Here is a 26,459-nt window from a genome sequence, read left to right as displayed (position 1 = left end):
CATGTGCACTCTCTCTCTCTCGCAAATAAATAATCTTTAAAAATAATAAAATAAATTTTAAAAAAGGAAAAACTCCTAATAAGTAGACCGTGATCTTATGTAAATGTCCCAGTGTCCTAGTATTAACAACAAGCAAAAGCAATGCCCTGGCTTTTCTACTCTAGGGGTGTGTACTCCCCATTTTGGAGACAACCAGGAGGAAAGAAAAAAAAAAAACAGACTGAGGCCATAATGAGCTGCGCTTACACTGCCCTGGAGTCCACGCTACATTATGGAAGCACAGATGACTAAGCACCGCTCCGACTCAGGATGGCTGCTTTCAAGCCCTTTCCATACCTATGATTCTCACCTCCCTCTGAAGATACAGTGCGAGAGAGGAGGCAAGGAGACAAACCACCAAGCGCTGAGACCACTGGTTACGAGCGTTAATAAGGAAGTTTAATAAAACTACAGAGTAAATTAAGTGTGTATGTTTGCTCTGCCAGTTCGGACTTTCACTTAGCCCGGTACTCCTGCTACCATTATGCAGAGTAAGCTGTATTATCAATCCCTCTCCCGCACCACCAAGCAGAAGGCAGGCTGGCCCCACCATGCCATCTGCACGTGCACCTGCGCTCAGCAGCAGCGGCTGCTCACGATCTGCTGGCCAGAGATGCCCTGGCCCGGAGGGCACCACTGTGAACTCACAGTTTCCACAGGAACTAGTCCAAGGATTCAAAAAGAAAAGCTGGAGAGAGCCAAAGACGAGAGACAGGACAACAAATGGTAGCTTACAAATGTGAACCACAAAACCTCTAGGGCAGGAGTCATAAAGCATCTAACCCACCCGTAGTTCCTCAAGAATTTGAAGGTCATTATTATCTATTTCCTGGATAAATATTTCATTTTATTTTAAAAATATATGTCATTATTTATGAGCAAAATAATTATAGCATACCACAATCTCGATTTCTTTTTTTAATACACATGAAAGTACTCAAGCAGACAATGGTGGGTACATAGGAATATTATTAAATGAATTCATATTAGATCTGCAAAATCTTTTCTCAAAATTTGAAAGTCAAATTTATTCTTATTACTGTTTCCATGAGCATGATAAAGAAGTCCTAACTTTGAAAGTTCTCTTACAGCTGATTCTCAATACACAAGCTCATATGAGCATACTTGAAAAACATGAAGTCTAAAATAAAGACAATACAAATGGTAACTAACCCAAATAAATATGAAAATATTAACTTCATTGGTAATCAAAGAAACATATATTAAAACAATGAGCTATCATCCCAACCCCCATTAAATTAGCAAAGACAAAAATGGTAATTCCAAAAGCACAGGAGGGAAAAGTATCTTCCCCTCACTCTCATACACTAAGGAGGCTGATGGATACATTTTGTCTAGAGAACAATGAGACAAAATGTATCTAGAGTTCTTAAAATGCTTACTCTTTGACCCCAAGTTCCATCTCTGAGAATCTGATCTGCTTAATATATAATAACCAGAAATGAACACAAAGACTTATACCCAAACATGTTGATTTATTTGATGATTATAATATATTTACTGTAGTAAGTGACACACTGGATAAAACCTAAGTGCTTGGCCAAAGAATGTACATAAATAATAGATCTATAAAATGAAACATTATGCAGCCATTTAAAATTAATATATCATGTATTAAACTCAACTGCTTTTTTCAAGGAGGATACAAAAATACTACAAAACAATTTCATCTATGTAAAAGAGAAACCAATACAGAAAAAAGATTGGAAAGTCATATGCCTACATTTAACCATGGTAACCACGACAAAAGGAGGTACAGGTGACTTTTACATTGTATTTCCCAAATGCTGTAAAATCTGCAAGCTACTATTTTATAATTGGCAAGTAAAACAGTTTCAAAAGTCTATGGATCAACAACCAATGGTATTTTTTTTAATGAGCTATTTAAAACACTAAGATCAGCTTTATAAAACATAATCCTTTTACAATAAAAACATTTCTTATCATTCAATTTTGAATGACTTCTAGATAAATCATCTATGACTTTGAAAATCAGTGTCACAACATAAACCTTTAACAAACAATAATCAATGACAAAGAAAACACCATTTATCCCCAGATGGAATTACACCATAGTCATAAAATGGACATTATGGTTTATCCCTGTGATTTTCTTTCCCTAGAAATAACTGTGAGAGATGAAAGAACCATTTTATTAACTCCAACTTTGAAGAGGACAAGACACTATTCTTAAGCAACTTTCTGCTAACAGATAAATCTCTAAGTATAAATACAACTAGGAATTTTTAACCAGATGCTGGATTGTATGGCTCTCTACTGGATCTATGCTAACTATAATAAAAATAACCATTAGAAACACACCAAATTTTTAAAAAGTGAGAAAGAGAAACATAAAAACTCATTTAAGTTTTAACATCTTCTGAACACGTATGGGTCTCTGAAGTGGGTTTAAAAAAAACAACTCCACCACGTCCTAGCGACGTAAACCTGGGAGCAAGATACTTAATCCCTCAAAATGTACCTGTTTCCTCGAGTTTAAAATAAGGCTAAATAAGACAGAGTATGCAGAACCATCTCACACATTACTCAGTAAAAGATAGCTATTATTTTCCCTCAGAAGCAATGTTTACTAGATAGAAGCAAAGAGTAAAGAGCATCAACAGATTTAAATCAATTCAGGAAGCATTTGAGAGGCTCTGCAGGGCACTGGGTATACTGAAGTAAACACGAGCTCGCAGTTTTCACGGAGAGAAAAACCCAAGCCAAAGAAAAGTTACAATACAGCTATGCTAAGTACAGGCTGCTTTAAAGAAGTACAAGTTAGGAAACGTAACTGGGGCTGGAGTTTAAGGAAAGACTTTAGATCTGGATAATAGAAAAATGTTATGCAGTCAGAGGAGGAACGGAACATCAGTCAAGGACAAATGGAATGGTACAGCCAGAACCAGAGTTTCTTAAGGGATGTGGCCTGCAAGATCACGGCAGCCACACCCACTGTCCACAGAGCCACAGGCTGCTCCTGCAGGGAAGGAGAAAGGTAGGGGTGCAACCAGAGCAGCACCCGGCCACTCCCACCTTGCAATGTCTCTCCAGCGCCCTCTATTGACAAAGCTAATATTGCAGTGACTAATACGGGAGCATTACTTCCACGTCAGCTTCTGGTCCCATAAAGAAGACTGTATTGGGGGCTGAGAAACTTTAAACTGGTAACTGGCATAGGGTCTTTCCTCTCAAGTAAAAGACAGGACTCGGCCTTCTTCTTTTTTTTTAATCTTTGGACTCTAAGACAATGTCTGCCATGGAGTAGGAATTCAATAAATTTGCAAAGCATAGTTAAATGGAAAGAACACAGAATTTTGATGCAGGTAGATACTGGGTCAAGCCTGTTCAGTCGGGGGGGGGGGGGGGGGGTAGGTAGAGGGAAGAAGATACACAAATAAGAAGCAGGAAAAAACTGGGATTTCCTAAGGGTCAGCATGCACAGGGCCTTTTCTACCCAGAAACACTTCAGATTCCAGATCACACTTCAACAGTATTCTATGAAGTCCTTACAGGGACTCATCTACCTCGAGATGCCATGTTTTCATGGAACTGTAAATGCATTCATGACAACTCAAACAACTGAGCTGAAGCAGGCCAGCAGGAAAGACGCTTGAGCTAAATAATCCCAACTACGGTGATGCAACAAACACAACTGAAGCCATGTACCCTTCCGAACCTGCTTTTTCATTTCTGACTGTTCATTTCAGGCACTAAATGGTATCCTCGGGATCAAAAACTGTTATTTTCTTAAAATCACATCCTGATGTTGGAAAACTCTGATGATAAAACAAGATGCCTCTTCGCAGATTAGCAAACAAGAAACACAGCTTTAAGTGTTGCCCTGTTACAAACAGCCTCACCTTGCTGAACAGAAACATCAGTGTTAAATTACATCTTCCTATGTTTTTTAAGGCACAAGAGTTGATCCAAAAGTGCCCTGTGGTGCCAGCTTTCTATATAAAGCTACTTGCAGGAAGTAAAGATTTTCTTTCAGTCAGAATAAAGAGAATCACAGATGCAGACAGTGACAGACAACATTCAGTCTTCAGAAAGTCTCGCTTATTGAAAGAACAATTCCAGACAAGTGACAACCTGTCCTAGTTTTAACCATCTTTAAAAAAAGACTAGTCCTAGAATAGTCGTGGTTTAAGCAATGAACGTAAAGAATCAAACACTGCTAACAGTCCTTTCTGGCAGGAAATTCATTCTCAGTTTTTCTTGATTTGGCACACATTTATAAGAAAACAAACTTCAAATATAATGTCATTTTTATTAAGTAATCTCTATGCCTAAAGCGGGGCTTAAACTCATGACCCCAAGATCAAGAGTCACATGCTCTACCAACTGAGCCACAGCAAGATGACCCTGATGTCATATTTTTTTTAAAAAATCAACACTTGGGAGACTAGAATTATTACAATAAAAGGTTTCTAAAATTGAACATAATTGTATCCTAAAAGATGTTCTTCCAATAAATTTCAAAAGCAATGTTCATTCATCTTTCAGGAACTACAAATTTTAATTATACCTGAGTCTCTCTATAAGCCATTCAACACAGAACAGAACTGTATTTAAAGATCTTATCTAAAGAGACTTATTTTCAGCTCTTTTTCAGACAGGGTCCATGTCCCCAGTGCCTCTTACAGTGTCCAACACCAAAGAGATGAGTGACAGCATTTGTTCAAGAAATGGCTAAAAGTATCTCCCACATGGTGGTTTATTTGACAAGGTGGCCGATGCCATGGATAACAGTGCCACTCATTCTCACTCTACTTCATATCCACAAGTTACTAGTGGAAAAATCATTCATTCATTCTATCCACCACTACTAATCATAATGAACCCTTTGTCAATTAGTTCTAAACAGAACAAGGGGCGCCTGGGTGGCTCAGATGGTTAGGCGTCTGCCTTCGGCTCAGGTCATGATCTCAGGGTCCTGGGATCGAGTCCCGCATCGGGCTCCCTGCTCCTTGGGAGCCTGCTTCTCCCTGTGCCTCTCTCTCTCTCTGTCTCTAATGAATAAATAAATAAAATCTTAAAAAAAAAAAACAAAACACTACCCACATCTAATTTCTATTCCTCGTAATAAGCTAGGTCTTGCCTGAAGAGGGTAGAACCAGAATGGTAGTAGGAAAAAAAAAAAAGTTTGTTTTTGTTTTTTTTTAGTGTTTTTCTGCTCTGGAATGTTCTTCTCTTACTGACTATGAATAAATATAGAACTCACCTGAGACCTATATTTAGACTTATGCCTTCAAAGGGCCTTCCCAACTAGCCCACCCAAAAATGAAGCCTTCTAAATATAAAGATCCATTCTAAAACTCTAATAAAAATTTAATAGGGAGTATTGGAGAAATGCAGTAAAACAATCAAGATAATAAAAATGAGATAAAAAGAAGTTAAAAATAATGTCAGAGAGAAGTAGTAGAATTAGAAAACAGGAACGAAGGAATAACATTCATAAAACTGGAGTCCCAAAAGAAGAGCAAAAAACCAAAAAACCAAAAACAAAAACACGGCGGGGGGGTAAAATCAGTATTTAAAACTATAATCCAAGAAAACTTTGCAGAAATAAAAGATCTAAATCTACATATTGAAAGTGCCAACCAATACTTGGAAGAATTTACCTGAAACAATCAACTCCCAAATGCATCTTAGAAAACTCAAAGGCTTCAAAGATAAAGAAAAGCTCAAGGCCTCTAGGCAAAAAAGGATAAAACAATGAACAAAGGCCAACAAATCTGACTGGCATCAGAGTCGTCTAAAACAAAACACAATGCAAGGCAACAACGGAACAGCACTGTTTAGAAAGTCCATGAAATAAAGTATGAATAATGATTTTATATCCAACCAAGCTGTCCTTCAAGTATCAATGCCTTGTAAAAACAGTTTTAAACATAGAAGAATCACTATCCCTTCTTGAAGACTCTAGCTTAATGCACCTAACAAATGACAGGAAAAAGAGTGATAAGGCCATTCATACACATAACTATAAATCTAAGATTAAAATAAAGGTGGGGACATTCACCTTTGAAAGTTTAAGATTAATATGCAAATGTTATATGTTGTAACAAAACAGAAGTAATGCAAAAAGAATGTGAAGAAAAGGGAAAGGAGGTGAGAAGGTAAAATAAGTTCTTTGGCTGGCAAAAGCCAGAAGTTAAAGGGTACCATTAAACTCTAACACAACAGATGCTAAATGATTAAATGGGTAACAGAGAATTGCAGGCATTTAAAAGGTACAGAGACAAAGGTAACCACAGAATAATACAAATGTTCCTAAATCACATGTCATTAATTAAAAAAAATAAATAAATCTCATAATTACAAAATATCACCACAGACTTGAGACCAAATTTATCAGTCATATCAATAAGACAACAAGACTTCAAATCTGGCTCACAAAGCAAGACCCAACTCTATTCCAGATATAAGAGACACATCTTAAGCATAGTTCAGAATGGCTAAAATTAAAAGGATATACAAAGTGGTAACAAGCAAAAGAGAGCAAAGCAGAATTCAAGCCAAAACACTTAAACATGAAAAGAGCACTTTAATTCTAAAGGCACAATTGACAAGAAAATTGTAATTTATAAATATCCACACATGAAATAATGCTGCAACCACCCTTATAAAACTAAACAGAAGTTGAAAGTGTGAAAGATTTCAGTCTAAAATAGAGCCAGATCATATGAAATGGAAAATATCCCAAAAGAACCCTCAGAAAAAGGGAGCTGAGAGACATTTCCAGTAAATGCTGATTTACAGAAGACAGAGACTTATTTCCTGTCCAAAGAATATCCTCCAAGAAGCTCTCCCTATCCTCAAGCCAATGAGCTTACTGCCAATGTAATTAGGCAAGAGAAATAAATTAAAGGATAAAAATTGCTAAAGAAGAAATGAAACTCTATTTGCAGATGAAACGATAGTGCATCTAGAAAATCCTACAAAAATTCATAAAAATTAACAATAAAAATTAAGCTAAAATATAAAATAAACATAAAGTAACAACAGCCTTTGTAGACACAAACAATAACCAATCTGAGGACAAAAAATAGAATCTTCATCAGAGGTACAGAAAGCATTTAAGATAGCAAACAAAAACCATAAAATTCTTAAGGATAAACTGAACAAGCTACATCCCAAATCTATATTGGGAAAAAGGCTAAAACACTCCTGAAAGTAAGAGAAGTAGACCTGAATAAACGTACCATCTCCTATTCTTGGATAAGATGAATCAACATCATAAAAATGTCGGTTCTCCCCAAGTTAATTTGTGATTAATTTTTATTTACCAGGAAAGTACCAACTACTTTTGTCATGGAGTTAGAAAGGTGATAAAGTTCATTTGAAGAAACTGACATGCAAGAATAGTGAGAAAAAAAATGAAAAATGAAAAACCACGATGAGAGATTAACTCTACCAGATAACAACTCAAAAATAAAACTTCCATGAACACAGAGTGGACAGAACATAAACAAACAAATAGACCCGTGGAATAAAGCAAGAAGCTCAAATTAGACATAGGTAAATCTGGAAATGTATGATAAAGATGACATCTCAAAACACTGGAGCAAAGAAAAAATGTTTAATAAAGAGCACTGGGACAATTAAGGAGCTATTCGGATAGGATGAAAGTAGATCCATACCTCAACAGCGTCCATAAACATACACTCCAAATGGATCAGGGATGCAAATGCAAAAGAATGAACTCAAACAAGTACTAGAAGAAACCATGAGTGAGCTTCTCTTTACTTTCAGTGTACAAAAAGGCTATGGCTTAACTAGGACTCAATATCCAGGAGAAATTGGAGAAAAACATTTTATAAATTTAATGAAGTATTTTATCTATCACTAAAACACCATAAGCACAGTCAAAAGGCAACTGAAAAACTGGGAGAACGTGTATGTTGTAACATATATTACAGACAAATTATCTGTAATACATAAAAACTTACAAAAATTGAGACAACTGATAAGAAATAAGAAAAAGATATGAAAAATTAACAAAGATATAAAAATGGCCAAACATAAAAAGAATCAGAGGAGAGAACTGAAAGTGATAACCCTGGGACACCATACTCCCCTACTGAATGGTGGAATTATATATAAAGCATGACAACGACACTGTTTGAGGGGCTGTGGAAATGTCCAATTTTCATACAATGCCCATTAAGAATGCAAATCAGCACAACCCTTTTGAAGAGTATTTTGGTAATATCTCTACATGTACTTACCTTTCAACCTAGCAATCTCCACTCTAGAAATGTATCCTAAAGACACACCTCCAACAATATAAAAATCTATGTGCCAAAGTTTACTTACTGCAGCACTATTTGGAACTACAAAACAATGGAAACAACCTAAATGTCCACACACAGGAAATCAGTAGAATAAACCCTGATACATCCACAGTGGAGTAAGGTACAGCCATACAAAAGAATGAGGACGATCTCTTATCAGCTGATACAAAGTTCATAGGCTATATTACAGAATAAAAGAATATCTACAATACGCTATCGGTTAAGTAAAAAACAAAGGGAAATTTTTAAAAATTACATGGATTCTGTATCCAGAATTCGGTACAACTTATTCTGTGGGATTATGACCCACAGAACAAATAACCATGAGTCCATACTGATATAAATAACTGAATAAGTAGGGAGAAAAAAACAGTTCTTCACAGTAAAATTCCAATTAATAACTATAAAAGGCATGACAGAAATAGGAAAATCACAACTTGACTTGTGCTTGTATGTGGAAAAAAGGAAGAATAAGCCAGCAGCTACTGGGAGATGAGGATGAAAAGAACGGGGTAACGGGGAGGGCGGGAACAGTGACAGGGCAATGACCCTTCCCTTGGTAAACTACTTATTAGCATAGTTCTGACACTGAAAATCATGCTAATGTTTCAAATACTCAACAAACAAAAATACAAAATAAATAAATAAATAAAATAAAACCAGACAGGAAGTGGGCAGAATCCGTAATGGAATACAAATGGCTCCAAATTAACTTAATTGAATCACAAATTAATAACATAACCACATTCAGTCTAACTTGGGAAAGCAACATTTTGGCTACATATTGTAAGATGAAAGACAAAAAGGACTTAAACATATTCTAGTTAGTAAAACGTCTTTTTTTTTTTTTTAGAGATTTTATTTATTTATTTGAGAGAGAGAGAGCATGAGAGGGGGGAGGGTCGGGAGGGTCAGAGGGAGAAGCAGACTCCCCGCCGAGCAGGGAGCCCGATGCGGGACTCGATCCCGGGACTCCAGGATCATGACCTGAGCCGAAGGCAGTCGCTTAACCAACTGAGCCACCCAGGCGCCCTCATTTTTCTATTTCCATCATGCTGTCTACATTAATTAATTGGAATCTTGCTGTAAGGAAGAGAGTGGACTCCTGTTTATTTATTTCATTGTAGAGTCCAGGTTATTTATTTATTCTGTGGAGCATAATAATCCCTTACTATCATTATTTTATTCCTCAAATTGTTCTGGAGTTGACCAGTGGAAACTCCTTTAGGTTGACTCCTTTCTGGCACATGAGATAGTTCAGGCTTATTTTGTCCTCACCTTGCTTCAGTCCTGAATGGAGCCATTTCTCCACAGAGCCTGGTTCCTTTGATTGGTGACTGGTATAAAGACACCTAATCTGAGCACTTGTATGCTCTTTGCTAGTGGGATGTCACTGCTTCTAGTCAATGTTAGTGGATAGAATTAGGAAATGTATATATGTATACAAACATCTGTGTTTATCAGTGTATGGTGTATGTACTGAAAAGCACAAGGTCATACTACTCTCTCTGATTCTATGTCAACTGCATGGAATTTATTCCCAGCCTTCCCTCCTTTCTTATATGTTAACTCCATTCTGTAGCTGCGAGAAACACACCTCTCATTTCCCACCGTGTACACGTTATTTGTTTAATCCTTTTAAGCATATAGAGTAGTTTCGGAATTACTAACCCATTCTCCTGTGAAAAAGACATTTTGGTGGGCGCCTGGGTGGCTCAGTTGGTTAAGCGACTGCCTTCGGCTCAGGTCATGATCCTGGAGTCCCGGGATCGAGTCCCCGCATCGGGCTCCCTGCTCGGCGGGGAGTCTGCTTCTCCCTCTGACCCTCCCCCCTCTCATGCTCTCTCTATCTCATTCTCTCTCAAATAAATAGATAAAATCTTTAAAAAAAAAAAAAAAGAAATAGAAAAATGACCACTTGATAAACACTACAGTATTATTGTTGCAGGCAAAAATAATCAATGGCTAAATTTTATGGTGAAAGCATGATGAGACACAAGAGTATTTGTATAATCCCAAAGTATCACCAAATACTTATTAATTCCAAAGGGGAAGATAATAACTTTACAGTGGAGAAAGGCAAAAGCCACCAACTTAATGAAATAAATTTAACAACTAGTTACTATATGTTAAAGTTAACTATAAAGAAATATTACAACACCCAGAATCTCCTTGGTATGATTGACGTACTGAGGACACATATCTATCATTTCTGTAGGTTTGATAAAATGCACAGCTGAAGCTAATCATGAGAAAATGCCAGAAAAGCTCCAATTAGGCAACATTTTACAACATAACTAACCAGCAGTTTCCAAAAGTGTCAATGTCATAAAAGACAAAGACAGACTGAGAAACTGTCCCACACTGAAAGAGACTGGCATGACAACTAAATGCATTGGGAGATCCAAAATGGGACCCTGAACTAGGAAAAAAGACAATGTGTGAGTAAGATCTGTATAATAGTTCACTGTACCAGATCAATATTCATTTCCTGCTTTGATAATTGCATTATGGTGATGTAAGACATCTGAGCATTACAAAACTGCAGTGAGGGGTCTAGAGGAAGTCTCTGCATTACTCTTGCATCTTTTCTCTAAGTATGATATCATTTCAAGATGCAAGTTAAAAAAATTTTAAGGCTCTATAAAGTCCCAGTCAAAACAGGCCCATAGACAATAACTATAATAGCCAATTATTAGAAAAAAACCTAAATGTCCATCAGAAGGTACGTGGTTAAATAAAATATGTACATAAGATAGAACACTATTTCTATGAATCCATAAATAAGGAAGGGCACAAAGAAGTATTCTATAAATCCATAAGTGAAAAGATAAGGAACCTTCATCTCTAGCTGTACAGTTGAAGGAAGGGAGGGAGGAACAGAGAGAGAGAAGAGAGCATGGAAGAGAAGCGGAGAGTGGAGTAAGAGCTCTTATCCGTTATTATGGATAAGAGTAATATGTAACAATAAAGCAATAGGTGATTATATCCCTATCCTTGAAGACAAGTCTCTTCCTATCTGTAGGGGAGAGGGTCATAAAACACAGAATTGCTAATTCAAGGGGCATATATATTTTTTATTTTTATACCTATCAAAAACTTACTTTCCCAGAAGATGGCAGTAATTCAGATATATGTGAATGTACCAGCAATGAATCAGAGTAAACATTTCCCCACAATCTTAGGAGCACAGGATCTCCCGGGGGGGGGGGGGGGGGGGGGGAAGAATCCAACATACTCAGCAAAATACAGTATCTCATTTTAATTTGTATTTCTCTGACCACCAGTAAGGATGAAACTCCTTCATGTTTACTTGCATTTCCTCCTCTATAAATTGCTTATTCATACCATTTGGAAATTGTCCAATTAAGCTGTTTCATTCAAGGAGCCCTCTGACATTATTCATTCATTCATTCATTCATTCATTCATATATACACACACACACACACACACATATGATTTTTAGATATGATTTTTTATGTTCATATAAATATAAATCATACATACATATAAATTCTATATATTTAAAAATCTGTGTTTTTTTTAAAATATTGATTTGGGTGCTTCAGGCCACACAGAAATTTAAACCATTACGTCATTAAATCGATCGAATCTTTCTGATTATGATACTGGAGACTGCAACTGCCATTTAGTGGACGGAAGTGAGAGGTGCTAGATTTCTTCTAATGCATAGGTCTGTCCTGTACAAAGAATTCCATATGTCCTGTATGAGTTTTGAATGTCCCACTGAACATTCATGTAGGTAAAAAACATATTTACAATATCTAGAATCTAACTCTGTTTCACATATAAACACAATGCATTTTTAAAACAGTTTCAAGAACCCAACTTTTATGAAAATGGAGGGGGGGAAAAGAAAATCACACTTCGTTGCTGAGAACTTTCCCAAAGAATTGTCATCTGCTTGAGAGAAAGGTGCATCCCTAGGGCAAGGGCATTCTTGGTATTTAAGCTAATAAAGCCACACACATGAGACTGCCTTCACTCTTCTCACATTCCGTGTGCTTCTATATACACACATTCCTTCATTTCCTACCGTATCTATGCCTTACCAAGTTTTGGGTTTTCCCCTAACATTAATTCTATTCAGAGCAGTGTTATTTGCTATTATGTGTACAGGTAGATTATATTATTTATGAATTTCATCTCAGAATAATAAAGGGTACAATGCAATGCACTTGTTACACAAAAGCATCACTGAGCCTACTAGGATCAGAACTACTGCCCTCGGATTACAGGAGAGGAAAGATTTCCCTAATTCCAGGTCCTTGACCTTCCTCTCCTCCACTAAGAATACAGATAAGGCTCCTCCTCTCAACCCCCTGAACAGTGACCTTCTTCCCAAGAGTCTCAGGCACGTAAGTGTTCTCCTCACACATCCAGTTCTAAGGCTCAACCACTTACCTGAAGTTACTTGGGCAGTAGGACAATGAGGGCAACAGAAATATAAACTCAAAGTGCCATGTGCCCAGGATTTGCTCAATGAATACCCATCATTTCTATTTTAATTTTTTTAATTACCATTTTAAAATTTACTTGATCAAGTATACCAAAATCTTTGCTATTTATTAAAATGGTAAAACATCAAAACAGTAAATTAATCTATGCTTCAACCACAGATGACCAAAAAAACTATAAAACATGTTGACATTTTCTCATTCAAAGAAAAATAAGTCTTTCTCTTCAGTAACTATCATAAAATATTGACATGTGTTTAAGGAAAGTATCAAATTAAACTTTTTAGTTTTGCCATCAACTTTTATTATCTGACCTCTTATAACAGAAAAGAAATTTATGAGCTAGAAAACACGTCACTGCCTGGCACAAAGGATGAGCTGTTGATTCTAAAACATACTGTAAAAGAGATCCTTGACATACACATTAATTTGTACTTTTCCCAGAACAGTTTCTATCATGTGATTCTGTCAGTTTCTTTCTCGATGCATCTACACTGAGAAAAGCAGACAAGCGTGCACACACACAGACATTCAACAAAAGAAAAAAAAAATACTAAAGAATGGGTCATTAGAACATAAATTTGTCTGGGTAGTTCCTTACAGTGGTTCAACAGTGTATCTCTGCAAGAACACAAAAGACACTGTTGCTGAATGCTCAGGGTGCATTCCAGGATGAGAATTTGATATCCTTAACTTTCCTGTAATAATATCCAATGGCACAAACCTACAGAAAATCTACAGCAAGTTTTATAGGACTCTTCCCATTTGGTTAGATTTTCTTTTTTTTTTTAAAGATTTTATTTATTTATCCGAGAGAGAGAGATCACGAGCAGGGGGGAGGGGCAGAGGGAGAAGCAGGCTCCCCACTGTCCAGGAAGCCCAATGCGGGGCTCCATCCCAGAACCCCAGGATCATGACCTGAGCCGAAGGCAGACACTTCACCGACTGAGCCCCCCAGGCGCCCTCCCCTGTTTAGATTTTCGATGGTTATTTCTAATTCTCCATTTCTTTCACACTAGATGTACAACACTAAATCTCCATTTTAGTGAAAAACAGCATTGTTCTCAGCTGAAACAAACTTTTTAGAATTATGTAAAATAGTGTTTTCTAACATTTAATTATAGAACAAATTTAAGTCTCAACCTTTCTTCCAATTGGTCATTGAATTCGATGATACTCCATTTTAAACTCTACTTTTGTTCTCTATCTAAATTCTTTTAAAATTTCTAGTTTCTAAACCAGGTTTATAATTATTGTATCACAAAAGTGAATCTCAGAAACAACGAGATACTTTCCTTAAAGATTCCATTTCAAATATGCTAACTGCAGGCCTTAGGAGCAGAAAGTAATTGAAAATCCCAGTTACTCCTTATCATCATCCTCCTCCTCCTCATCATCATTAATAAGTGTGTGCAATACCTAAGCCATGAACTCTTCCTGCATATTTTTTTATTTCTTCATCAGAGCCAGGTCAGGGAAACCTAAAAGAGAAAAAGTTCTCAAGTGGCACCTATGTCGTTTCTTAAATGTTCTTAATAAAGAAAACAGGAGAAGGAGGGTCATTTGTCTAAAAGTATACTGAGAAACTAATCCAATACATGGATCCTGACAAATAAGAAACAAAATCTACATTTTGCTCCAAAGATTACAATCTATAGCAAAGACATCAAGTTAGCCCCCAGAAAAAGTTCTCTCTTACCAACAGAACCCCAATTCTGTCAGAAGCAACAATGTGACCGGTCCAAATATGAATAGGATTTGCTTTGAAATAGGATTTGCCTCCACAGATAAGGCTAATAGCCAAAAGCGCAGTCACATTTTACCTGTGGATTCTTGTTCTTCAAGAACAAGTATTTCCTAGCTTCCCTCAGACAGTAGTCATATGTTATGTTTCCAGTCACTGGGATATACGCACACAGTTTTGAGTGGGACTTCCTGTAAAGCTCCTTTAAAGGAGGGACAAAGTCAAGGGGCACCGTCCCATTGGGTACTTCCTCCTTTTTAGAAAATACATATAATGGCTGGAGAGTAACATTCACTTTACACTGTAACATAAAGATCAATAAAACTGCAAAGACCTAGTATGCACATCCTCGAATTGGTAAACCAAAGCCGGCAACTTCCTAACTATGGACTTCGCATCATACGAGAAAAACAAACGTCCCATCTTATTTAAGCCTCTACTTTTTGAGTTTTCTAGGGCATGCAGCCTAACTTAATTTCTAAATGATGCGATCTAATAGAAAACTGGGATACAGAAGAAGTTCTATGAAAAGCTACAGAGGAAGACACTTGTTCGGGCAGAAGCAGGGGATGGTGGGGGTCAGAAGGATAAACTAATAGAGAAAGCAAACATATGACTTAGTTCATTCATTTGTTCAACCATCACGGTCAAGTGCTGTTACCAGGTGCTAGTTCCTGAGGGGCAGCCACTTTGAAATGGGGTACAGACACACGAAGAGATGGCTAAATACAGGGTTATTCGTATGGGGCAGCCATCCACAGCCATGTGGGACTGTGTCTACAAGGACTGGCATCTTTTTCTAATATCCACAAAGGTGCTCTCCGGTCACCAAAGCCTGTATTCAAAGGTGCCTTAAGGACTGGCCTCAGCCCTTGAGCTATAAAAACAGTAACAAACATAAGGCACTTTGAATAGGATTTGCCTCCACAGATAAGGTTAATAGCCAAAAGCGCAGTCACATTTTACCTGTGGATTCTTGTTCTTCACAGCCACACCACCCAATTTTCCATGGTCACAGACAACCATGCCTTAATGTGGTCTAAAACCGAAGTAACCCTTTAAATTGGCCCAGTGCACCCGTCAGCAAGGAACAGAAACAGTTAACATGTAATATCTTGGAATCACGTTCTATAGGTTTAAAGGTCGGATGGTTTTTTATTTCATTTATTATCAGTTATTAAACAATACCACTGAGTGACTAAAAATTAAGAAAGAGTATGTTTCTTACACTTAGAGCATACAATAAGGGGAGGGGGAAAAAAAACACAAGAGTCTTTTTCTCTGTTGTATAAACACACACACACCAAGAATAAGTAGAATGTCTTTGAAACCAAAACAATAGGAAATCACTCTTGGCTGCGAGCACAGACTCCGATTATGTTGATTTCTTCTTTAATCCTGCTAAAGCAGGTTTCTGCATGCTTTCTGGGGCCTCCACCTACAGAGTTGTTAGGACAACGGCCAACACGTACATTTAATTACGTAAGTATTCAACGCTATCAGCCAGCTGTTGCCAGGACACAATACACTGACCTCTTTCACTTACTCTCTTGCTTAAAACGGCAAAAACAAAGCAACTGTTGATGTAACAGTCATCATGAGATATGCAAAATACTATTCACCAAAAAGATTTTAGATAACTACAAAACTCAGTTTTGCATTTTAAAATGACTTACTACATCTGAACTGCTTTTTCTGTTCCTGATTTGCAAAATAAGTTACTAATCCTTCAACTGTAAATTTAACCATTCCCTCATCTGGTTTTATTTAAGTCAACCAGAAGTTCAACCCCAAAATACACCTTCTCCTTTATTTCCAGTCAAGTTTCTACTGGGGTACACGACATAATAATCTCTCGTACCCCCCTCATCTCTGTGTCTTTCCTCAGTTAGGGAACAAGCAGCCTAAAGCCTGTAACAAGGAATGAGTCAAAATCTGCTCTAAACTATACAACTCTCACCCTTCAACAGAGAGCTCTCCTTTTATGTTTCCAGAAAGCATGTTCCTCCAACACCTTTATTAACCTCAGACAAGCTGATGCGGAAAAAAACAATACAAAGTCCCTGCAACAAGAGAAAACAGACTAAACACAACCATGACTTGAGACTTGAACAATACTAATTCCACATGGTATGATGATAAGACCTAACGTCTAAGCAACTTCTCCAGAGAGATGTGGTCTTCAACAGTATCACTGTCTGCAGAGATCTTACTGTTTGACTCCTTCACAACACCCTTTCTCAAGTTAACCTTACCAATGCTTCTGCTTTCTCCCCTGCAACAGCCATGTTGATTTTTTTTTTAATTTGATGGTTTAGCTGATGTTTTTTGCTCACTCAGTGAAACTGAGCAATTTGATACTCAAATGTAAAATAAATGCTATGATATTAACATAGCTATATAATTTATATACCTAACATAGAATAATACACTCACAATGACATGCTGATGCACAGACAGAATGATGCCAAACTCTCTTCCCCAAAGAGGAAGAATCAGTTCAACCTAACTGTACAAACTGTGTTGAGTAATTAAAATTGTGTGTCAAACTCAACCAAATCCTACCAGGTTTTTATCTACACCTTTCTTTCCTCTCCTCTGACTCAAGATGAGATGCTTCAATTGAGCCAAGGGTCAAGGTCCTGAAGCTGGCCCAGCTTACTTAGTTTGTCAGGGAGAACAAGGTCTTGCCATTCACAGCTCAACGTCTGTCAGCTTGACCAAGTGACCACTCCAAGAAGCGACAAGAATTCCTACCCTACGATCCAGTAACTGCACAACTAGGTATTTACCCAAAGGATACAAAACTACTGATTCAAAGGGACCCATACATCCTGATGTTCATAGCAGCCTTATCAACAGTAGCCAAATTATGGAGAGAGCGCAGATGTCCACCAACTGGTGAATGGATAAAGAAGATGTGGGGGGTGTGTGTGTGTATATACATACAATGGAATATTACTCAGCCATCAAAAAGAATGAAATCTTGCCATTTGCAATGATATGGATGGAGCTAGAGTGCATTACGCTAAGCAAAATAAGTCAGAGAAAGACAAATACCATACGATTTCACTCATTATGGAATTTGGAAGGGAGCAGAGAGAAAAGCAAACCATAAAATAGACTCTTAACTACAGAGAACAAACTAAGGGTTGCTGGAAGGGAGGTGGGCAGGGGGATGGGTTAAATGAGTGATGGAGATTAAGGCACTTGTGATGAGCACTGGGTGTTGTATGTAAATAATGAATCACTAAATTCTACTCCTGAAACTAATATTACATAAAATGTTAACTAACTGGACTTTAAATAAAAATTTGAAGGAAAAAAAAAGATTTCTTACCCCTTTTACTACTTCCCTCTAGAAAGAAAATGCAGAGTAACAATGATAAACACAAGTTTCTTACCTCACTTAGGACAAAGGGCAGGTTTCCTCCTAGTTTATAAGTAAAACATAAAAAGAAAAGAGCATGATTTCTTAAAAAGAGGGTCCTTTAATATGATATCTGAAAATTAGAATTTTGTCTCTCCTCTTTGCAAATATAAAGACTGTCTCCGACAAGGGATTCACAAGGGCCTTGGGGGACCATTCTTAGAAGAGTTGACAAGCAGTCTATTAATGTTTCTGTTTCCCAAGAAAAGGAAGATCATTACATAGTAGAGTCAGAGGGTCAAAAACTCCATAAAAAAGAATTTTCCTGAGGTCAGTAAGCTGACCTCAAGACTCACAATCTAGTAGAATGCCAAATATGTAAACAAACAATAAAATGTAATATTCAACAATAGATGTTTGTATGGGATCAAGAAGTAGCAGAGAATAGAGGGTGATTAACTCTGGGGACCTTGGGGGTAAAGGGTGGGAATTAGAAGGGAGATGACCTTACAGATATTACTTTTGTTATGAGTTCCAAAAGATGAACAGGTTGCCAGGCAGGACTACATGGGTGTGTGGGTGTGTGTGTGTGTGTAAGTGCATGCACGTGCACACATGCATGCATTTGGGAGAAAGGGGAGCCTATTCCAGGGAAAAGAAGACTATAAGCAAACACAGAATTATATCATGTCAGGGAGAAAGAGAATTCTATGAAGGAGTGGCAGGAAAACAAGTTAGGAAGGCAAGAAAGAGATTTTGACAAAGACCTTGTTACACTAAGAAATTTTATCTTCCTCCGTGGCTGGAAAGGACCCAGCACAGGGTGTGAAGGAGGGCAGAGCACAGACTAGTCCAGAAACGCAGCTGAGAACAAGCCGAAGTTCTGCTGTGAAATGAAGAGCAAGAGATAATGTGAGTAACAACAGGAACGGAGAGAAAGGATTACAGTCAGAAGATGTGCGTCTAGTTCGTGGCATTCTGAGGAAACTTGAGAACACAGCGGTTCACTGCAAGCTCCAAGAGGAACATTTATTACCACGTAAGGACCACAACACTAGTAACATTGAGGGAAAGAAAAAAGAAGAGGGCTCAAAAGGAGGAAGGAAAAGATATTTTTTTTTATTTTATTTTTTTGTTTTGTTTTTTTGTTTTTTTAAGATTTTATTTATTTATTTGAGAGAGAATGGGAAAGAGAGAGCACAAGAGGGGGGAGGGTCAGAGAGAGAAGCAGACTCCTTGCCGAGCAGGGAGCCCGATGCGGGACTCGATCCCGGGACTCCAGGATCATGACCTGAGCCGAAGGCAGTCACTTAACCAACTGAGCCACCCAGGCGCCCCTATTTTTTTTTTTTTTAAGATTTTATTATTTATCCGTCAGAGAGAGAATACAAGCAGAGGGAACGGCAGGCAGAGAGAGAAGCAGGCTCCCCGCCGAGCAAGGAGCCTGATGCAGGATTCGATCCCAGGACCCTGGGACCATGACCTGAGCCAAAGGCAGACTCTTAACCAACTGAGCCACCCTGGCATCCCAGGAAAAGGTATTTCAGAAGTAAAGGAGTCAAAGAAAACTCACAGACTATCTGGGAGAGGACAGTGCAAGCAAACAGCACAGGCAACAGGAGGGGACACAGCAGCTGGGGAAGAGGTGAGGTATGTAGCGCGGGGATTCCGCACGCCTGCAGGTGTCCATGAGTCATCTGAACAGAGAAGGCCAGGAAGCAGGGGGATGCACAGGTCTGGATCCTGGACAAGGAGAGAAGGGTCAGAAACAGAAATGTTCAAGTAATCAGCACACAGACAGTATCTAAACAAGTGAAGGAGATGGGGGAAAAAATGGTAGGAGGAAATGTAAACTCATGTTCAGCACAGCACTGTTCAGAGACCCACACCTGGTCTATGACACATACTCAGTCAAACGGTCCAAAACTCTGAACTAACATTGCGTATGGAGGGAAACTTTCTGGTGAGCAGGGAAAACTGAAGCCACAAGGCTATGAGTGATAACATCACACAGACACTCAGGGGGCTGCCACGAACAGTTTAAGCAAGGACCTAAAATGGACAATGAACCAAAGCCATCTCATACAACTAGAAAAACCAAAATTAAAACATCTAAGTTAAAAACAAAAATCCACAATGTACAGTATTAAAAACTAAGTTTAACAGAACAACTTGTGTTATCTGACCTGTGTTTTACAAAAGACCAAAACTAAAGCCTACTGTTACTTTTCTCTTTCCGTGCCAATTACTTTTATTAGAAAAAGAAAAAGATAACCTATTGCTAGTGAATCTAGGTTAACAATAGAATCGGTCAAGTTTTTTATTTCCTTATAAACTGGATAATTACTAACTGAAAGGCCAAGCACGTCTCTGTTCTTCATAAGTTAGCTTTTTGAAAACATTTCACAAAATCAAGTTGAAACAATACTATCACAATGAAGAACTGCACGTTAAATCTACATAAAGCAAAAAAATAATTTCATAATAAGAATGACCGTCCAACAACTTCTATGTTCTGTCAACAAAACATTATATAAGGAGCTCTCCTATAGACAAAAGATGTTATACAAAGCAAATACTCTCTGTCTCAACACAAACTTTTCTGCTTTGTTCACTCCTCCTTTTATTCTAATTGTTCTTTCAAGTAATTTCACTCAGATGTCTAAACCATCCCTTCAACAATACCATTTATTTCCATAGCAAAGGTGGTTCAAAGAACTAGTGATCCTCGTCTATCCACTATCAGTATGGCTAAACCACACTGCCCGTCTGGGTTAGTAAAACACAAGGTCAAAGAGAGGTTGACAGTCCATGATCAAAGCAAGCTGGCTATTCTTTCTGTCATTTATATGGAACACACAAGATGTGTTTATTTTCACCAGCCTCTGAATGACCTCCTTTAGGTGGCAGAGAAAAGATCCCACATTTCTATAAAGCATTAACCAAAGGAGTTTTCTTATTTGATACTCTCATTAAGAGCAAATTTTATTTTTTTGAAACTTTTGATCTTTTTCATTTATTCAAGAGCCCCTCAAGTTAAAGGCCATATTGTCTAAATCAAATTGGTGTAATGAATAAAACAAGGACAGGGCAACTAGCAAAGGCTCAAGAAGAAAGAGTATACATCCAACAGGCTGCCATCACAAAATATGGGGCTTATTAGCGACTTTTTTCAAAATTAGTGAAGGCAACAGCATTTAAGATTTCAAAGTGCAAAGGGCAGCCCCTCCCCCCAAAAAATCACTCAACTCCATTTTTGCTACTAAAACTACTCTTTTATCAATCTGAATACTAAATACTAGTAACACAAACACTAAAAACCTTCATAATCAGATCAACTAGAAGAGAGCAGTAGAGCCTACAGATTAATACAGACAGCCATTTTCCTATCGGGTACATTACTTTGCCTAGATTAGGGAATTATTTAAAGCCGAACATTTTATTAGCAGCACTAGTTTATAAAATGAAGACTTCCAAATAACTTTAAACCAATATTCTCTCTGACCGACATTAAATAACACTCCCCACAATATTGTATACATTGTAAAGTTTGACCACCACCACTGGTTGGGGGCGGATCAGTCTACGGCTATCTTGTCAGGATTATACAATGCATGGATCTTAATCAATGAGATCAATGATTCATGAATCGTAATATCAATGATATTAATCACATAAAAGACAGTCAATCCCTTAGAGTTGTCTTTCTTCATTCCTGTTAAAATGAGATCCTGACTGCCTGGTGGCTCAAGAGAGAAAAATGAGGCGATAGTAATTAAAGACAAACAATTATTAAATACCAGAAATACACCGGAAGAGACACAAAAGCAGAAGATCAGAAATGATGACACTCAGGAATGAGCGGCAAAGTGAAGCCATCATTATTTGTGCGAGATCTACTCATCTTTGTGAATCTCTGAATTTGAGCATGAGGGATTAAGTGAAGCAGAGCAAGGAGAAGGGAAATAGTCCATCAGCCTCTCCTTGAACTTCAATGTTGTCTCACTCTCGTTAAAAAGAAATACGTGAGAGAGGAGGCTGAAGGGAAATGATGTAGCATGACGTAAGGCACACTAGAGTTTGCAAAGTATCCATCTTCATCTTTTTCTTTGTTAGGGGATGGTGATGACAAGGGAGAAGGCACCGAAATGAAACGAAATGCTTGACAAGGGAAGGTATTCTATCAGGCAATGTCCCTAAATGTACACACGTCACTGGAATTTGACATTTTCTCAGTGTTAACTGTTATCGTGTCTTTTGCCGGATTATATTTACTCTGGAAACAAATCAAATGCTATCATAGGTGTCCTGTTAACAAGAACTAGTTGTGATGGGCGCCTGGGTGGCTCAGTTGGTTAAGCGACTGCCTTCGGCTCAGGTCATGATCCTGGAGTCCCGGGATCGAGTCCCGCATCGGGCTCCCTGCTCGGCAGGGGGTCTGCTTCTCCCTCTCCCATTCCCCCTGCTTGTGTTCCCTCTCTCGCTGTGTCTTTCTCTGTCAAATAAATAAATAAAATCTTAAAAAAAAAAAAAAAAAAAAAGAACTAGTTGTGATTACCAAAAGCCTTCAAAACCATAGAAAGAAAAGAAAACCATTTAATCACCTGTGTACTGTTCTTACACTTCCTTTCAATCATGCAGAAGAGTGCATTAAGGGAACCTATGCTTGCAAGCACCAGCTCTGCAGTGCTCAAATGACAGTTTTCTTATGGGATGGCTTAATTTAATCACTCGAACACCGCATCATTACTGAGAACCACACTCACTACACGGTTCATGCAGTTAACAAAACCCACTGACACAAGTTACCTTTGCAGTTTTAAATAAACTTTTAGAAACAGTCTAGCAGCACAGCCATCAGTTACATTACAAAATTGAGAATCACAGAAACTAAATTCTCTGGATTCTGTACTCAGGGGGTATCAGCAGCACGAAAATATCTTTACATCTTATTTACCTTTCCCCGAGGGAAAGAGTAGATAACCTGGGGACATGACAGACTTCTCATAAAATGAAAAGCATTCTTTGGAAATGAGCAGCATCTGGTAATCATCATTTTCGGCTCGCTGTAACAACTCCTCCTCGTCGTCCTCCTCCTCCTCGTCCTCGTCCTCTTCCTCCTGACCACGACTCCACTCCCCTGTGCCCACCCCACATCACCTCCACCCCTTCTGCTTCCCACCACAGGGCCAGTAAGAACTCTTCTCTGTTCCTTCTGTAGTTTCTGACTTGAGGATGCCATCACATTCAACTATCACTTCTATGCAAAAAAATATGAACTCCTTATCTCTTAGTCCTGATCTCTGATAACTGCTTACCTGACGGCTTTACCTGGGAAGCACAGGAATAAAAGGGTTAAACACAGTGACTCTGGTCTGACGGTCTAGGTTAAAGTCCCCACTCCACCATTTATGAACTGAACAGCCTTAGAGAACTTCCTCTGGAAAACAGACGCTTCATCTGTATAAGCAGAATAAACCGTAACCTACAACTCAGTGACAGACTGCAAGAATTAAGCTGGGTGATATACCCAATTGAAGTAAAGCATTTCGGACAGTGCCCAGCACACAGAAGGTGCTTGATAAGGATCAAATAGGATCATCACTTTATCAGAGTATTTAGCTGTGACTTCAAATAACGAACTGTTCAAAACCAAAACACGTCTTCCCTCCGAGTGAACTCCCTGTTGGGCATTCCCCACCGCATTCAAGCCAGGGGTCTCAGAGTCATACTCGACAATGTTGAAAATATAAAGAATTCTTCCTCCTTAAGTCGACTCCTTCCTTCCAAATCCAAGCGCCTCCACATGAAATGAGGCCAACAACTCCTCAGCTACTACGACTCTTGCCTGACATGGGTCCTGAGCTATACTCTTCCTTGCGCCCAGCCATCCTTCGCACTGCTGTGGGAATTAATCCTGAGAGACCAAGGGAGCAAACACAGCTAGAAAATGAGTATTTCTTTTAAATTACTTTGTAGAGTAGTATAACAATAAAAAAAAAAAAGTACTGCACAGGTAAAAGGAGAAAGGACAGATTTAAAAATAACAATAATAATAAATGGTACTGGAATAATGCAGCTGTCCCTGCATTATTAGGAGAAAAGATCTGAAACATGTACAGATGCTGTACGAAGAAATTATATACTCATGGAGGGTCAAAGAAGACCTAAATACCTTATTCATGAACTGGAAGACTCAAAATGTAGAAAGATGCCAATTCTCCCCTCAAAGTCATCAAGATATTTGCTCTAATCACAACCAGAATCACAACGATATTCTCCTTGTGGAACTCGGAGCCTGATATTAAATTTATATGGAAGGACAAAGGACCAAGAAAAGCCAAGACACTCTTGATATTAACAAATATTTTGACTTAATATGTATCTATATAATTCACTAACTGTGTAGAATCATGCCAGAATAAAGAAAGAGGTCAATGGAACCACAGAAAGAGCCCAGGGACAGACCCAAACATCCACAGACACTCAGCATGACAGAGTAGGTAATATACAGACAAAAGGAAAAAGAATGGATTTTTAAGAAACAAGAAATGATACTGAAAAAATTCAGTGATTACATGGAAATAGAATAAAATTGGACCTCCTTCCAGATACCACATCACAAAAATTAACTCCAGACGGATTATAAACTTAAATATAAGAAGTAAAAACCATGAGACATTTAGAAGACAATACTGGAGAATATCTTAAATTCAAGATAAAGAAAGACATCTTAAATAGTAAGAGCACAGACCCAAAAGAAAAAAATAAATTTTAACCCAGCATTTCTCTTCATCGTAAGATACCATTAAAGAAAGTGAAAAGATAAGCCACAACTGATGTTTGCAGCCTGTATAACATGGAAAGATTAGTAGACAGAATACATATAATATAATCCCACAAATAATAAAAAGACAACTCAACAGGAAAAAATATTTAAAAAGCTGTTTCACAAAAATGATAAATCCAAATGGCCAATAAACATATAAAAAGATGCTCAACATCATTAGGAATCATGGAAATGCAAATTAAAACCACAGTGAGATGTCATCTGTACCACAAGATTGGCAAAAATTTTAAAATCTGACTATATGAAGAATTGGCAAGAATGCAGAACAACTACACACATCCCTTACTGCTCAGAGTGAACATTGGTATGCCCCATTCAGGAAAAAGAGGTTGACATTACTAAAGTCTGAACACACACACACCTGTGATCCAATAATTCAACTCCTAGGTACATATCCTAAAATAACTCTTGCACATGCACACCGGAAAACACATTCAAAATATTCACAGCAGCAGTGTTCATAAAAGCAAAACGCTGGGAAAACTCTTATCAGTGTAAGGTGAGTAAATGGTGACAAATTCATTCAGTGAAATGTAAGAATGGCCATTTATTTTATATCCATCAAAGGATAAATCTAAAATCCTAAGGAGGAAAAGAAGCAAACCTCAGAACACACAGAGCATGAAGTTCAATAAACAAAGTCCAAAACAGGGCAAAACTAAACCACACATTGTTTAGAGATACTCTTCATAAATGATAAACTTACTAATAAAAGTTAGGGAACGACGCACGAAAATCAAGGTAAAGATGACTTCGCGGGGATATGATTCAAACAGGGACGCATGGTGGTTTCTAAAGTCTTGGCAATGTTATATTTCTTAGGCTGGGTAGTAGATATACAGGCATTAAGTTTATTATTGTTATGGAAACTGTGTAAGTTTCATAAACTTTTGATATATCTGGTTTGATGTATTTCATGATAAAAGCCATGGGCGCTGAGCTTGAGTGTGAAGTGAGGAGGAGTCCGGCTGGGAAGGCGAGAAGGAAAACAGGACAACAGCTAACTGGGGGCCCTAGAGCAGGTTTCAGCAACCAGGAGAAGGCATCCATGGGGTTAAGAGAGGTTGGAAACACAGGAAAATGAGGACATAATTTATAAAGCGAGGTTTCTGAGAAGGTGAGTGGGAGAAGATTTAGAGCACACGTGAAAAAGGACACTTCTTTCACTTGAACCTGAGGGAACACAGTAAGAAGCAAGGATTCATATGCATTTCTCCTACGAACTGTGATTCCCTTGGAGGCCGGGCATTATTAGCATCAAGCATACTGCTAATGGGCAGAAGAGAGAAAAGAGGGAAGGACTGTTTCAAATCAGTACAAAAAATGTGGACTGGATTCCCTGAAAAGAGGACGTGGTTGATACTCAACAAATATTCACATCACCTTTAATTAGCTAACCTCACAGAGAGTCAAATCACCTATCCAAAAAGTCCACAGTAAAGTTTCATTCTTTATCAGATAAAGTCAAAACAGTATAATCTTACAAGTCCAACTCCTACTCTTTTTGATACATACTAAATATTTATATTATTAGGGAATTTTTTAAAAGTGGATTTCCTGAACTTCTTAAGTTCACTTATAAAAAAAGAAAAAGAAAGAAAGAAAGAAAGAAAGAAAGAAAGAAAGAAAGAAAGAAAGAAAGAAAGAAAGAAA

General features: G+C 37.9%; 1 protein-coding gene across 2 annotated transcripts in view; it reads right to left on the bottom strand.

Moving 5' to 3' along the window:
• Positions 1-26,459, bottom strand: part of CDKAL1 (CDK5 regulatory subunit associated protein 1 like 1) — a 661,526-nt gene that overhangs the window by 528,720 nt on the left and 106,347 nt on the right. The window lies entirely within an intron of this gene.

The sequence above is a fragment of the Mirounga leonina genome, unplaced genomic scaffold (genome assembly GCF_011800145.1).
Source record: "Mirounga leonina isolate KUSES-001 unplaced genomic scaffold, KU_Mleo_1.0 Mir_366, whole genome shotgun sequence".
Lineage (NCBI taxonomy): Eukaryota > Metazoa > Chordata > Mammalia > Carnivora > Phocidae > Mirounga > Mirounga leonina.
The sequence above is the reverse complement of the archived record's forward strand: the minus strand, read 5'-3'. Positions and strand labels throughout refer to the sequence as shown.